This window comes from Notechis scutatus, chromosome 1, assembly GCF_049901735.1.
Source record: "Notechis scutatus isolate UNSWTSFEM ecotype Mainland chromosome 1, rNotScu1.2, whole genome shotgun sequence".
NCBI classification, from domain to species: Eukaryota; Metazoa; Chordata; class Lepidosauria; order Squamata; family Elapidae; genus Notechis; species Notechis scutatus.
Genome location: NC_142009.1, coordinates 316,245,244 through 316,257,758, shown reverse-complemented (window position 1 = coordinate 316,257,758; position 12,515 = coordinate 316,245,244). Strand labels below are relative to the sequence as shown.

General features: G+C 48.6%; 1 long non-coding RNA gene across 5 annotated transcripts in view; it reads right to left on the bottom strand.

The window, feature by feature from the left end:
• Positions 1–10,282, bottom strand: part of LOC148133497 (uncharacterized) — a 124,705-nt gene extending 114,423 nt beyond the window's left edge. For 4 of the 5 annotated variants that reach the window (XR_015746898.1, XR_015746897.1, XR_015746899.1 and 1 more), the window contains exon 1: positions 8,997–10,282. This is a non-coding gene — a long non-coding RNA (uncharacterized LOC148133497). Of the gene's footprint in view, positions 1–7,008; positions 7,826–8,996 lie in introns of those variants that run through there. The other variant, XR_015746895.1, reaches the window with a different exon arrangement.
• Between the last annotated feature and the right edge of the window lie 2,233 nt (positions 10,283–12,515).

The following is a 12,515-nucleotide window of genomic DNA, read 5'->3' as shown; positions in this document are numbered from 1 at the left end:
TCTATGCAAAGTGAAGCATTTTATAGTATTCTTGCTATCCAAGGGACTTACTCATCTTTTGGTGTGGCTGGATGATAAATCCATGTTTGGGGTATTCTTTGCTCAGTATTATTATATTTTAAAGCTTGCCACGATACTTCTTCCAGGCTATTTTTTTTTAAACAAATCTCTTACTTTAAAAGCATAGGAGCTAAAAAGGATTCCTTGATGATCTCCCACCCAAGTTCTAATCAGACCTGACCGTCTTGACATTTTGAGACTAGACAAGGCCATCTTGGGACAGCCACTGGCAAGGAAATGCACTTATATTCACACTGCTCCTGGTCTCTCCCAGATGTCATGTTTGCCCCATGTATTGGGACATGTGTCGATTCTGTTTAATGCTCTGAACAGTTGTGCCACCCAGAGAGAGATCCTCCTTATTGAGAGCTACTACTTTGAGTGGGGTTGACTTTAAAACCAGCCCCCCCCCCAACCAATTCCAGTTTATCTGTGTTAGAAATGTGGAATCCAAGCAACCTGATTTTGCTTTATCGGATTTTTCTCACTGGCTTTTCCAGCTCTCTATGCAGTTTCTCCCCAGCACTCACTGAGAATTTATCCAGGTGGCCCAGTTAAAGTTTAAGTCGGGTCTTTGAGTGGGCAGAAAAAAATGGTACCCCATACCAAGGTCCTATAGTACCTTAATAATAAGTACATTAATAAGTGGCGCTGTCTCTATAGTTTTAATGCCAGATGAGTTAAGGAAAGTGGTTGGTAAATACTCCTGGCTTTGTCTCCTTTCTCAGTGAGCAGCCAGCAATTAATCTACAATGGGGGAGGTGGGGGGTTAGAATAGTGTAGGTGGGTGCTAGCAATTCCCTCCTCTTTCATTCCACACCCCTCCTCCTTCCATGAGACTCATGTTCAGGAAAAGCCTAACTGGAAGGTCAATACAATGGAGGAAAATTTCAAGTACTATTGGGTGAACTTCCTCCTGCTTCACCCTTGTCCCTCCTCCAAGCTTGTAATCTGTCATCCTCATCTTATATTGTAAGAGAACATTGGTCATTGGTACCCAGGTCAGCAGTACCCAGAAGTAGCTGACAGGGGTGGACACAGTGCTATAAACTTAGGAAACATGACATTCCATTCCAAAGTAATAAAAAGTATGGCCACAGAAAACCTACTGTAGGAAAAATAGTGGAAAACCAATGATGTGTTCTTGGTGGCACAGAACCAACAAGATATATTTAACAGGCCTGACTCTGCTGGTTTAAACTCATATCCTATTAGCACAAGACCAGTGCTGTTGTAAAGTAACATTAAACTCATATGTCAATTCAGGGCAGATCCAACAAAAGCTTCAGAAAGTTCTAGTCAGACATTAGGTGGGCAGATAATGTAGAGTCCAGTCTCTTCTGAAACCTAAACCAAAATGTCATGGGGAGGAGGAGTGGGCAATGGTCCCGAATGCCATCACTCTGCTAAACAAATAATTCCCTCAACACTGTCAAACTATTTACTAAATCTGCATTACTGTTACTATTAATCCTCCCATCCTTCCTTTCACTCCACCTCCTCCTACTTATGACTGTATAAGACCTTGTTGCTTATATCCTAACAATTGTTATTGACTGTTTCCTAGTATGATTTGATTGCTTATTGTACCCTATGACTATTATTAAGTGTTGTACCTGATGATTCTTGACTCTTGACAAATGTATCTTTTCTTGTATGTACACTGAGAGCATTTGGACCAAGACAAATTCCTTGTGTGTCCAATCACATTAGCCAATAAAGAATTCTGTTCCGTTCTGTTCCGTTCTGTTCTGTTCTGTTCTATTCTATTCTATTTTGCACAGATGTGATTCCTACACAGTACTCAGGTTTGTTAGGAAGGGATGGAGGGTTGGAATCAACATATTCCTGGCTTGTTCTTAAAAACACTAGTCTAAACATGGCGGAAAAGAAGACCATTCACAGAGAGGAGGGGGGAAAAATGCTTCAATCAAGTTGTTGGGGCTGAGGCCAGAAAGAATAGATCCATTATGATTTAGACTGTCTTATAATATCACCCAATTACGCTGTGCTAATATTGCAGGAATGAAGGCAGGCCACTTCCACATTAATGATTTATACTGTCACACAACTGCCATTGGAGCAATAGAAAGTCTCTTTTGCTTAGGCTATCTCCACATAGCCATGGCTGGATGTGGCACAGAAGCTCTGACTTTCTCAGTAATAAGGCCAATAGCCCCATATAGAGGTAGCCCTTGACTTATAACCGTTTAGTGACCACTCAGAGTTGCAAGGCTATTGAAAAAAAAGTGTGTGATGACTCTTTTTTTCCTACTTATGACTATGGCAGCATCCCTACTGTCAGGGGTTCAAAATTCAGGCGCTTGGCAACTGACTTCTATTTATGACGGTTGCAGGGTCCCGAGGTCATGTGATCACCGTTTGCACTCTCTGACAAGCAAAGTCAATGGGGCAGCCAGATTCACTTAACAACCAGGTTACTAATGTAACCATGTTACTAACTTAACCACAACTGCCCCGCTTAGCAATAGAAATTTTGGGCACAATTGTGGTCGAAGTCCAGGACCAACTGTGTGCACAACACACACAGAGAGAAACATCCCACAACATGCAGATGGATCCAATAGAGCAGGGGTCTCCAACCTTGGCAACTTTAAGACTTGTGGACTTCAACTCCCAGAGTTCCTCAGCCAGCTTTGCCAACAAGACGGCCTTGGAGGCCCCCACAAGTTCCTCTTATGCATTGGCTGGTCTGCTTGGACCTCCGATGTTTCCTGATATGCTTCTAATGGGGAGGGGGGCTCTTCAGACATCCTCTTTAATAGATAATCAGAGTTGGAAGGGACCTTGTAGGTCATCTAGTCCAACCCCCCTCCCAAGCGGGAGACCCTATACCAGGGGTCTCCAACCTTGGCAACTTTAAGCCTGGAGGAGGGGGAAGCTGGCTGGGGAATTCTGGGAGTTGAAGTCCTCCAGGCTTAAAGTAGCCAAGGTTGGAGACCCCTGCCCTACACCATTCCTGACAAATGGCAGTCCAATCTCTTCTTGAAAGTCTCAAGTGATGAAGCTCCCACAACTTCCGAGGGCAACTTCTGTTCCATTGGTTGATTGTTCTCACTGTCAGAAATTTTCTCCTTATTTCCAGGTTAAATCTCTCCTTGTTCAGTTTCCATCCATTATTCCTTGTCTGGCCTTCGGGTGCTTTAGAAAATAGCTTGACCCCTTCCTCCCTGTGGCAGCCCCTCAAATATTGGAAGACCGCTATCATGTCTCCCCTGGTCCTTCTCTTCACTAGACTAGCCAAGCCCAGATCCTGTAACAGTTCTTCATATGCCTTAGTCTCCAGTCCCCTCATCATCTTGGTTGCTCTTCTCTGTACTTTTTCTATTTTCACGGCCGTCCATGTGATCAATTCCCAGCCTAGATCTCGGGATTGAGCCGAGCTTCTTCCCAGCCTACTAATTGCTGTCCAAGGGCTGAAGCGGCAATCGCTAAATCCCCACCTGGTCCACTCGAGTCCTTCTTTGGATCGCCCGGCCGGTACCGCGCAGCCAGAGGTGGCGGGTTCGAGAGAGATTCGTGGGCTGAGGAAATGCCCGTCGATTCAAGGAGCTCAGCGGAGGAGCAGCACGATGCAGGGTCGTTTCCCTTGACTGCCCTCCGGCTCCGATTGAAGCCGATAAGGCCTTTGAAGCCGATAAGGCCAGGTCAATGGATTTTTCTTTTTCTTTTTTTTTTGCAGCCACGTGAATCTGCTCAGGATCTCACATGAAGGATGTTTCGGATCGGGATCCAAAGGCGATCTCGCAGGTCGATTGGGACAAAAAGCTCCGTTTTTAGAAGAACAAAGTTGACAGGCGCCGACCTTTTCTCCCACATTTTAGAGACCTCATTTGCCAATCTGGAGGAAAACCCGAAAGCAAATGCCAGCTGATTTTATATATCGATCTAAGCCTAGCGATCTAAGTCTAGAGCTTTTTGGGGCGAAGATGGCTATTTATCAGGCGTGGGACTGAAAAACGCTATTCCTATGGGGAGTACGATCAGAGGTGGTATTCAGCAGGTTCTGACCAGTTCTGGAGAACCGGTAGCAGAAATTATGAGTAGCTCAGAGAACTGGCAAACACCACCTCTGAATGGCCCCGCCCCATCTATTCTCTGCCTCCCTAGTCCCAGCTGATTGGCTGGGTCTTCTTTTGTTGCCCTGCACGGGAGAACGGAGCTGGAAAGCAGGTTAGTGGGGTGGGGATTTTGCAATAACCTTCCCCCAGGAGTGGGGAGGGAATGGGAATTTTACAGTCTCCTTCCCCTGCCACGCCCACCAAGCCACACCCACAGAACCGTTTAATAAAAAAAAAAATGGAATCCCACCACTGAGTACGATCCGGAGCTCTCCCTTCCTTTCTCCACTCGCTTCCCCAGACAGAGAAAAGAGGCATACGAGGGCTGCTGCGCTGGACCACTTCTCTCTCCTGGCCCGCCTTGAGTCTAGTCTAGAGGCTGCCTGGAAGGCAATTTATTGGGAGGAGCAGGACTTGAGGTCGTGTGTGTGTGTGTGTGTGTGTGTGTCGAATTTTGCAAAACTACGACCCGCACGCAGAGGAAGGGACAACAAAGACTAAAACGCCCCTCTTCCCACGGGTCCCGATCTGGAGAGTAAAATCGGCCAGATGGTTAAAGATGGACATTGAGGGGTCCTCGGTCCTCTCTCTGAGTTTTGGTTGTTTTCTTGCAAGACGTTTCATTACTAGGTAAAACACCCTCCGCGCTATGCTTATCGCTAGCAGTAGCGCCGAAGAGGTTACACCTAGTTTGGCTAATGAAACTTCTGCATGGAAACAACCAAAACTCAGAGAGCACCAAGGACGACACACACACACACCCCCATTTCAGCCCTGAGCTACAAGTATTCCCCTTTAAAGATGGGTGCCGGGGGGGTCATTGCTGCCGCCCCCCCAGGCCCAGGTAGAAGCTGTTTCTCCCCCTCCCCTCCCATGTTCAATCCCAACAGTGAGGCATCTCCATTGGGGTTAATGGCCACGTTCTGGCCCACCCTTATTAATTGACTCCTTGTTTGGATAAAGTGCGTAATCTTCTCCTCGACCCGCACCATTAAAACCAGGTTGCCTTTTTCAATTAAGAGCTGCTTTGCCACTCCGGCCCTCTATTGTCCTAAGGATAATACATGATATTTTCCACTGTTCTTTCTCTGAGTCCTTCTCCCCTCCATCCCCCACCCCACCCCCAACCTCCAGGCCAAAATAATGGGCATTCCTACGTTTTCATTAGACCTGATTAGGGGTGGGGGAGGGAGGGTTGCCTGAACTAAATGCCCAGGCCTTGTTGGGTATGATTAAAGCCCGACGCTTTTAAATAAATTGGAATTTCATACAATAAGCCCGGGGAGTAGTCGAGGTGTCCACAACCGCTTCTTTCAGATTAAAGCGGAACATTATATATCACAGAACTTCGGTTGTTGTGTGTGTGATTGTTGTATTTTATTTTTTTAGTCCCTTGATTGCAACCGGGGCGGGCTGGGGCGGGAGTGGAAAAGGGCGGGTGATTATTTTGTTCATTTGTTTATTCGATTTACACCCCGCCTTCCCTCTGCGCTCCAACTTCCCTCCACACCGAGCTGCCATTCTCCAATAAACTTCTGCTGCTGCTGCTGCTGCCGCCGTCGTAGTGCTGGTGGCGGCTGTTTTCTTTCCGTTTTTTTTCCCCCATCCCCTCTCAGCTCGGTTTAGTCTGCATACATTAAACGCCAGGGAGATGAAGCTCTTGAAATGGCCTCTCTCTCTCTCTCTCTCTCTCTCTCTCTCTCTTGGGTTAATGCTTCGCTTTTGGAAAACAAGCTGACCGCTTTGGTCAGGCAGAAGCCCGGGATCAATTCGAAAGATCGAGCCGCGCTCCGGGTTGGTGGTTGTGATTGTTGCCGTTTTGGACGAGGACGTTTAAGATTTATTTATTTTTTTAATTTTGTCCAGCCGAACCAGGTTGTCAAATTTGAAAAAGTTTTTCTCTCTCCCCCCCCCCCCTCAATATTGTACCTTTATAGAACAATTAAGGAGGCCTCTCTTTCCATGAGTTTGTAATATTCAACCCTCAGTTCCTTTAGAGAATGTAAGACCGAATCCCGACACCACCTCCAATTCAAGCTTTTTTTTTTTTTTGTTCCTGGTGTTTTAAAAAAAATGTAAAAGAGCTATATAAAAAGCACGCATAACCCTTCTTTCCTTCCTTCCCCTTTCCTTCTGTGGAAAAATATATTGGGGAGGGGGAAATGGGATTATTCCCCACCTTTCCGTCCCTACAGGTCGTTATTTTTTAAAAAAAAAGCAACATTAATTTCCTTTTCCGAGTCAAATATTTTGAAAATCAGGTAGTCCCTTTGATTAAGAGAAATGAGAGGGATCATTTGTGAAGGGGACAAGTTGGAAATGTAAAAGAAAAAGCAACAGCAATGGCACTTTCCGAAGAAAATGGGAAGAAAGCGAAGCGAAGGTCTGCTAATGTTTTGTGCGGCTCTATTTGTTATCTTTGACACCCCTTTGACACTTTTTGCACTTCGGTCTGCTTTTTCCTCCTCCTGGAAAGTGAGATTTTGCGTGTGTTAAGGTAAATGCACCCCCTCTCGTCAGAAGCTTTTAAAAAGCAACACACACACACACACACACACAAACACCCTTTCTTCTGATTAAAACCTTATCCAATCTCACGCCGGATTATATGATATCGATTCTCCAAATAATTGATGGGGCCTAATTAAAAATCTGAAGAAAGGACGAGGGAAAGTTCTTGGGCAGACCTTTCTCATAAAACAGATTTTATTTATTTATTTTCTTAAGGAGGAAAATAAAGGTTGGGAAAAGTAGCAAACGAAAAATATGAGAGGAGATTGCAAACTCCTTCCCTGTAAGTAGTCTTGGTGTCTTTCTCACCGCTTCTGTTTATTCGACTGGGGCTGGTTGGTTTCTCCTTTCTTTCTCTCTACCTTTTCCTTGGTTGGCTACGAAGTTTAGAGAGCCCGGAAAATCCGAGGTCTGCGAGGGTCGGTTTTTATCTCGGGGCTGGGTTCTTCTGAAGGGTTGTATGGAATGAGAGTCGGGGAGAAAAGAGTGGGCCGAGGAAGGGGTTCTGCCCCACCGAAGTGAAAACTCCCCGATCCAATAGCGGCCTGGCCATTTGATCAGGGCCGACGAAAAGGTCAGGAAATAGTGCGCGAGTTTTCAAATGCTCCACAAGCCCTTTTCAAGTTAGTGACAAAAGAAAAAAGGGGCCCGGTCAAAACGACCCCAAAATTGAAACCAAATGCGGATCGCGGGGAGCCCACGGCTACACACTTGCAAGGTATTCCCTCCCTGATTCATAAGCCCCTGCCACGAATCTGTGGAATAACTTTCTATGGTCCACCTGCCTGTTTTTCCAGCCTAAGTCCACTGAACGGCACTCTGAAGAGCCTCCGACCCTTGAAGTTTTCTCCCACTTCTTCTTTAAGGGCCCCGATCTTGAACAAAGTTTCTTCGACAGTAAGGGACTAGCTTCACCCCCTGCTTTTGGGATCCAGTCTTCAACTTTTTTTTTTTTTTACAGCGCAGCCAGGGTGGGAAATGGGGTCTCTTTCTCGTTCCTTGAAAATCCAGCTTGAAATCAGAACCAGGGCGCTTACATCTCAGTAAGCGTGAGCAGGGAGGAGGGGGGGGCTTGTGGGTCGGTGGCGTGGCGTGGCAGACATCCTCCTTGCACGGCCGTAGATGCCCCTCGCTGTCTCCCGCGGGGCCTTGAACGTACAGGATGTGCATGGCTGCAAGGGGGGGGAGAGGGGGGGCAATCATCTGCGCGCTGCCCACTTTTTCCACGAAGGAAGAATGAGGGTGTTAAAGAGAGAGGCTGGACTGGAGAGAAGCGAAGGGACTCGTAACCGAAATAAAGGCTCTCTCCACCATTGATACGTATATACACACACACGGTACATTTCACCAAGGTTAGAAAAGTGCTAAGAGATCGTATTAGGAATAGGGAGGGAGAGAAACGTGGTGGGGAAAAAATCGTTCAGGATGTGCCCCTATCCCGCCACGGCCCAGCACAAATTTTCCCTTCTCCTCAAATCTCCGGATGGGTCATGCTAGGAAACCCACGCAAGTCCAAGCGCGCTCTCGGCCAGGCTGCCGAGGTGGGTGGGGGAGGGAGGGCAGGCAGATCCGTTGTTTCCCCTCCCTCCCTCCCTCCCTCCCTTCTGGCGACTCCTCGCCTTCCTCCAGCTCCTTGCCAGCCTTTCAAAGAAAGAAACGAAGGTCGGCACCTCAACTTCAAGGAAGGTGGAACCAACTTCCCATTGCCAACTCTCCTAAGAAACCACACACACACACACACACACACACACACCCCCCTTTGGTTTGCTACAATATCTCTTGACCTTTCCTAATCCCTAATTTACGGTGTTGGAGTTAGTTAGAAAGCCATCATAGAAAGAGTCCAGGTTTGCCGCTGCTCTAGCTGAAAGGGAGAAATCGTTGCTCAGCTTCAAAGAAAGTTAAGCCGCAAAGTTCCCGAGTCGGTGGGAAGGACGGTGGCAAGTCCCCATTCCGGAAAAAGGGGAGCACGGAAAAGTGTTGTGAACAGGCCCCGGAGAGGAGGGATTGAGGGCCAGCGGGGTAGAAGTGCATATTTCCACTGACAATCCCCATTTTCTAGGGGGAAAAGGTTCCCCCCCCCCCACTCACCCCCCACTTCCAGTTTATCGGAGACTCAGGGCAGTTTACGAAGTCGAGGAAACCCCTTCCTTCCCAAGGGGTGGGGAGAGAACCCGTTAAGGTAATTTGGAAGAGTGTGGAAAAGTACTAAGGGAGGGGGATGTGTCCGCAGGGAGAGAAAGAAGATCGGTGTGTGGAAGGCATGGTGGGAAAAGGAGAAAGAGAGGAGTCGGTCTCTCAAACAGCTGGCGGGGATGGAGAATGCATTGCAAAGTCACTTACTTTACAGAAGGCGGGCGCGCTCTCCCGTTCCCCAAACAGCAACAACGCCGAAGTTGGACCTTATTCCAGTTCCTTCGGATCCGAATTCGGTTTCAGCTGGGACTGTAAACAGTTTCCAAGTGGATGGGGGAGAAAATTAGAAACACGTTTGCGGGGGAGAGAGAGAGAGAATCCGGATGTATCCTTTCCCCCCCTCCCAAAAATCTTTCGTTTTTGTGGAGGAGAAGGGAAAAAAAATACACCACCGATCTGCCAGAAATCTACAACTTTCCTTTAAGCTGCAAAACCCCCGGTGATGTGAATGGCCGTTCCTCGAAGAAGAAAAAAACATCAAAGTTGATTTTGATTCCTCTAGGATACACACCCACAGTTCTTTTTTTTTTTTTTCCCTTCTCTTCTCGAACCCTTTCTTTTCCTTTCAGGTCCATTCTTTTTCCTTTTCCTTCCTTCCTTTCTCCCCTGCCCCGTTCTTTTCCTTCTCTCTGCCTCCCCTCCCTTTTTCCCCCTGAAGAGCCCAACGGACGCCAACGTGGCTAAAGCTAAAGGGAGAAATTTCCCTTTGATAGAGCCGTGTTCCCTGCGACTGGGTTTTAAAACCTAAATCTATATTCAAATCTGGCTGAAGGTGTGTTCTGGGATTTATGAAAGCCTCTTAAAGGGGTAAATTTACCAAACCGTGACAAAATCATCGCGATCTTGCTTTTTTTTAGACATCTGGAGTGGATGGAGAATTTTAAAGAGGGACCTGTTGTTTATTTAAGGCGCACAAACGCAACAGTCCGTTTCTGGGCCCGGCTTTATTTCTGGCCGCCCGAGAACGGGAAGTCCTTGGATCAAGGGGGCAAAAGGGTCGGAGAAAGGCGGCCTGGGTAAGTTATTGCTCCCGTTGGCAGCCTCAGACCGCAGCCACGCAAGGACGCCTCTGCAATTTCAGCAGGACATACCTAGCTTATGTAGGCAGGTGTGGGCTTGTGGGTGTGCATATACACGCTATAAATATATACCCATATAAAATGTGTGTGTGTGTGGTTTTTTTCTCCCCAATAACTATTTATTTACAGGACTATTCTATTCGTGGTGCGAAGTGGCCTCTGGTTTCATTTAGTGCGCCTTCCCTCTCCCCTCTCATCCTCGCGCTCTCTTGTCCCCTCCCTTTCACTTTCTCCCTCCCCAGATCTCTTCCCTGAAGTTTTTTCTTCCAGCCTGACTGGCTTTTCCAAGTCCCAGTTTGGTGCCAAGAGAAAACTCCTCACTTCCAAGAAACAACTTGTAAGTAGCATCGGAGAGTCCCCGTCCCGCTCCCCGCCCACCCCGCCCGGAAGAGCGTGTCTAAGGCAGGACGCTCAGCGGAACTTTAATACACCTGGCTATAGGTGCTCGCAGATACAGACGTACCAGACACAGGGAACGCAACAAGCAGCCCAACCGATCCCTCCCTGCCCCTCTTCCCCCTTACTGTGATCCTAATGAATCTTAGAGGCTCTTCGGAGCTGAAGGCGGACGAGGAGAAGAGATTCCTTACCCAGAGCTGGCAATGGGGTCGGGAGGAAGCGTCCAAGCGGTCTGGCCCGAAAGGGTTGGGCAAAAAGCAAATTACCCGCGCCCTTCTTTGCCCGTCGCCCTCCGTTTCTTGAACAAAAATCAAGTCGCGGGTATAGAGGATTTTTGCCCGGGAACCCAGTCTCTGTCTCCGGTCCCCGACCTTTGGCGGGGCAGATTTTCGGCAGTGGAAAGAGCCCCCAAAGAAAATAGAGCACCCAAAGGGGAAGGAAGGAAGGAAGGAAGGAAGGAAGGAAGGAAGGAAGGAAGGAAGGAAGGAAGGAAGGAAGGAAGGAAGGAAACAAACCACTAGGCAGTTTGCGAGAATTAATTCATTGCGGTGGAAAAGTCGTCTGCTTGAGGCAGGGCCCAGCCAGGAATTAACATAAAGAGACGGTTTAATAAATTGCTAGAATGCGAAAAAAATCCTAAAGATCCCGAGATGAGCCAGAGGAGGATTCGTCCTGAAACGCAGCCATTCACCCCGGCCAGAGAAGTTCACACAACTCAGATCAGCGGCTACACCCGGGGAACCTCCTAAGCGTTAACCTTGGTTGGCTTCGTGTGACTTAGGAGGCTGGGTCAACCCGGCCTTTTTCGTTAATTTCGAGATATAGCAGGAACTCAAGAAAGGAATTAATTCGGTAAGGGTTATATAAGCGCCTTGTGTGAATGCAGCTATTAACATTTTGACGTTTTGAGTGGACTGGCTTCAGACTTAGGGAGGAATGCGTCCAAGCGGTGGGGTGGAGCAGATTTTCCCCCTCCATGTTGAGGAAGAAGAAGGGGAGCCCTCCAGGATCCGAAGTCGATTTAAATCGATTTCGTTTCCTCAAGTCCTTTTCAAGGACCTCGGTGTCCCGTGCGTCTATATCTGTAACCAAGCCTCGAGTCGTGGGGATGGCTCAGGTTATCCGCCGAAACCTCTCTGGTTCTCGAAATGTCTTTTAACGCCGAGGCGTCTTGGCTCTCCCCGACGGGACGCGCCGATCCATCAAGGCAAGGAAGTTTGTGGGGAAAGGAGACCCGTGTCTTTAGGTCAACTTCGCTGGGAAGGGAGACCTACCGGACGTATAGGATTTGCTTTGCTCGCTTTCAGCCCGGCCTTCCCATTAAGTTAGGCCAGCAACTACCCCCAAACGCCACCAATAAGCTTTCTTCGAAACCCAACGCGTGGTTCTCCTGGGGACCAGCTCGGGGTGTGTGAGAGAGAGGGAGTGTGTGTGTGTGTGTGTGTGTGTGGTTGTTTTAATCTCCCCAATGAAATGTGTCTTTATTAGCCATCGTGGCCGCCGATTGACTTCTGGGGAACCGTGGTTGGGGGGCAAGTGGCTTAAGACTGCAAGTTTAGGCAGGTCTCCGCAAGAACAAAGTCCGACCGAGAGTCCGGAGGTTCTGACTGCCAAGCCAAGAGGGGGTGAGTGTAAGGGAAGCTCCTCCCCCCACTGACGCTCAGGACTTTCACCTCCCTCGTGGAAACGCTCGCCCCGCAAAGAAGAGGCGAGTCCTCCTTGCGCAGGTAGGCTACACAGGCGCGCCCGCATTCGCGGCTTGGCTTGGCTCGGGTCTCGGCCACCCTGGCTGCGGTCCCACCACAGGCTCGCCTGGGCTTAAGATGGACCTGGGTAGCTCCTAGTAGTTCGAGCAGGTTGTGGGGAAGCCAGCCGTTACTACTCCGCTTGGATGAACCAAGCCTTTGCCTTGCGGTTTTGTGGAGGGAGATCGCGTCTTGTTTCGCTTGGGATCGGCGTTTGGGGAGCCCGGTGTAAATAGGGGGTTTTAACCGGTGGTGAGAAACCCAGCCAGTGAGTGCAGCCATGGACTGCCATGACATCTCTGCCACAAGTCTATGGGAAATAGGCTGACTACCGCCACCGTCCCCGTCCCCCCCTTGTCCTCTCCCTTTTGGCCGACTTGCGGAGCTTGGGAGGCTGCGGGTGGAAGGGGGAGGGGGTTTCTTTAAACCCCCCTCCCCGAAAA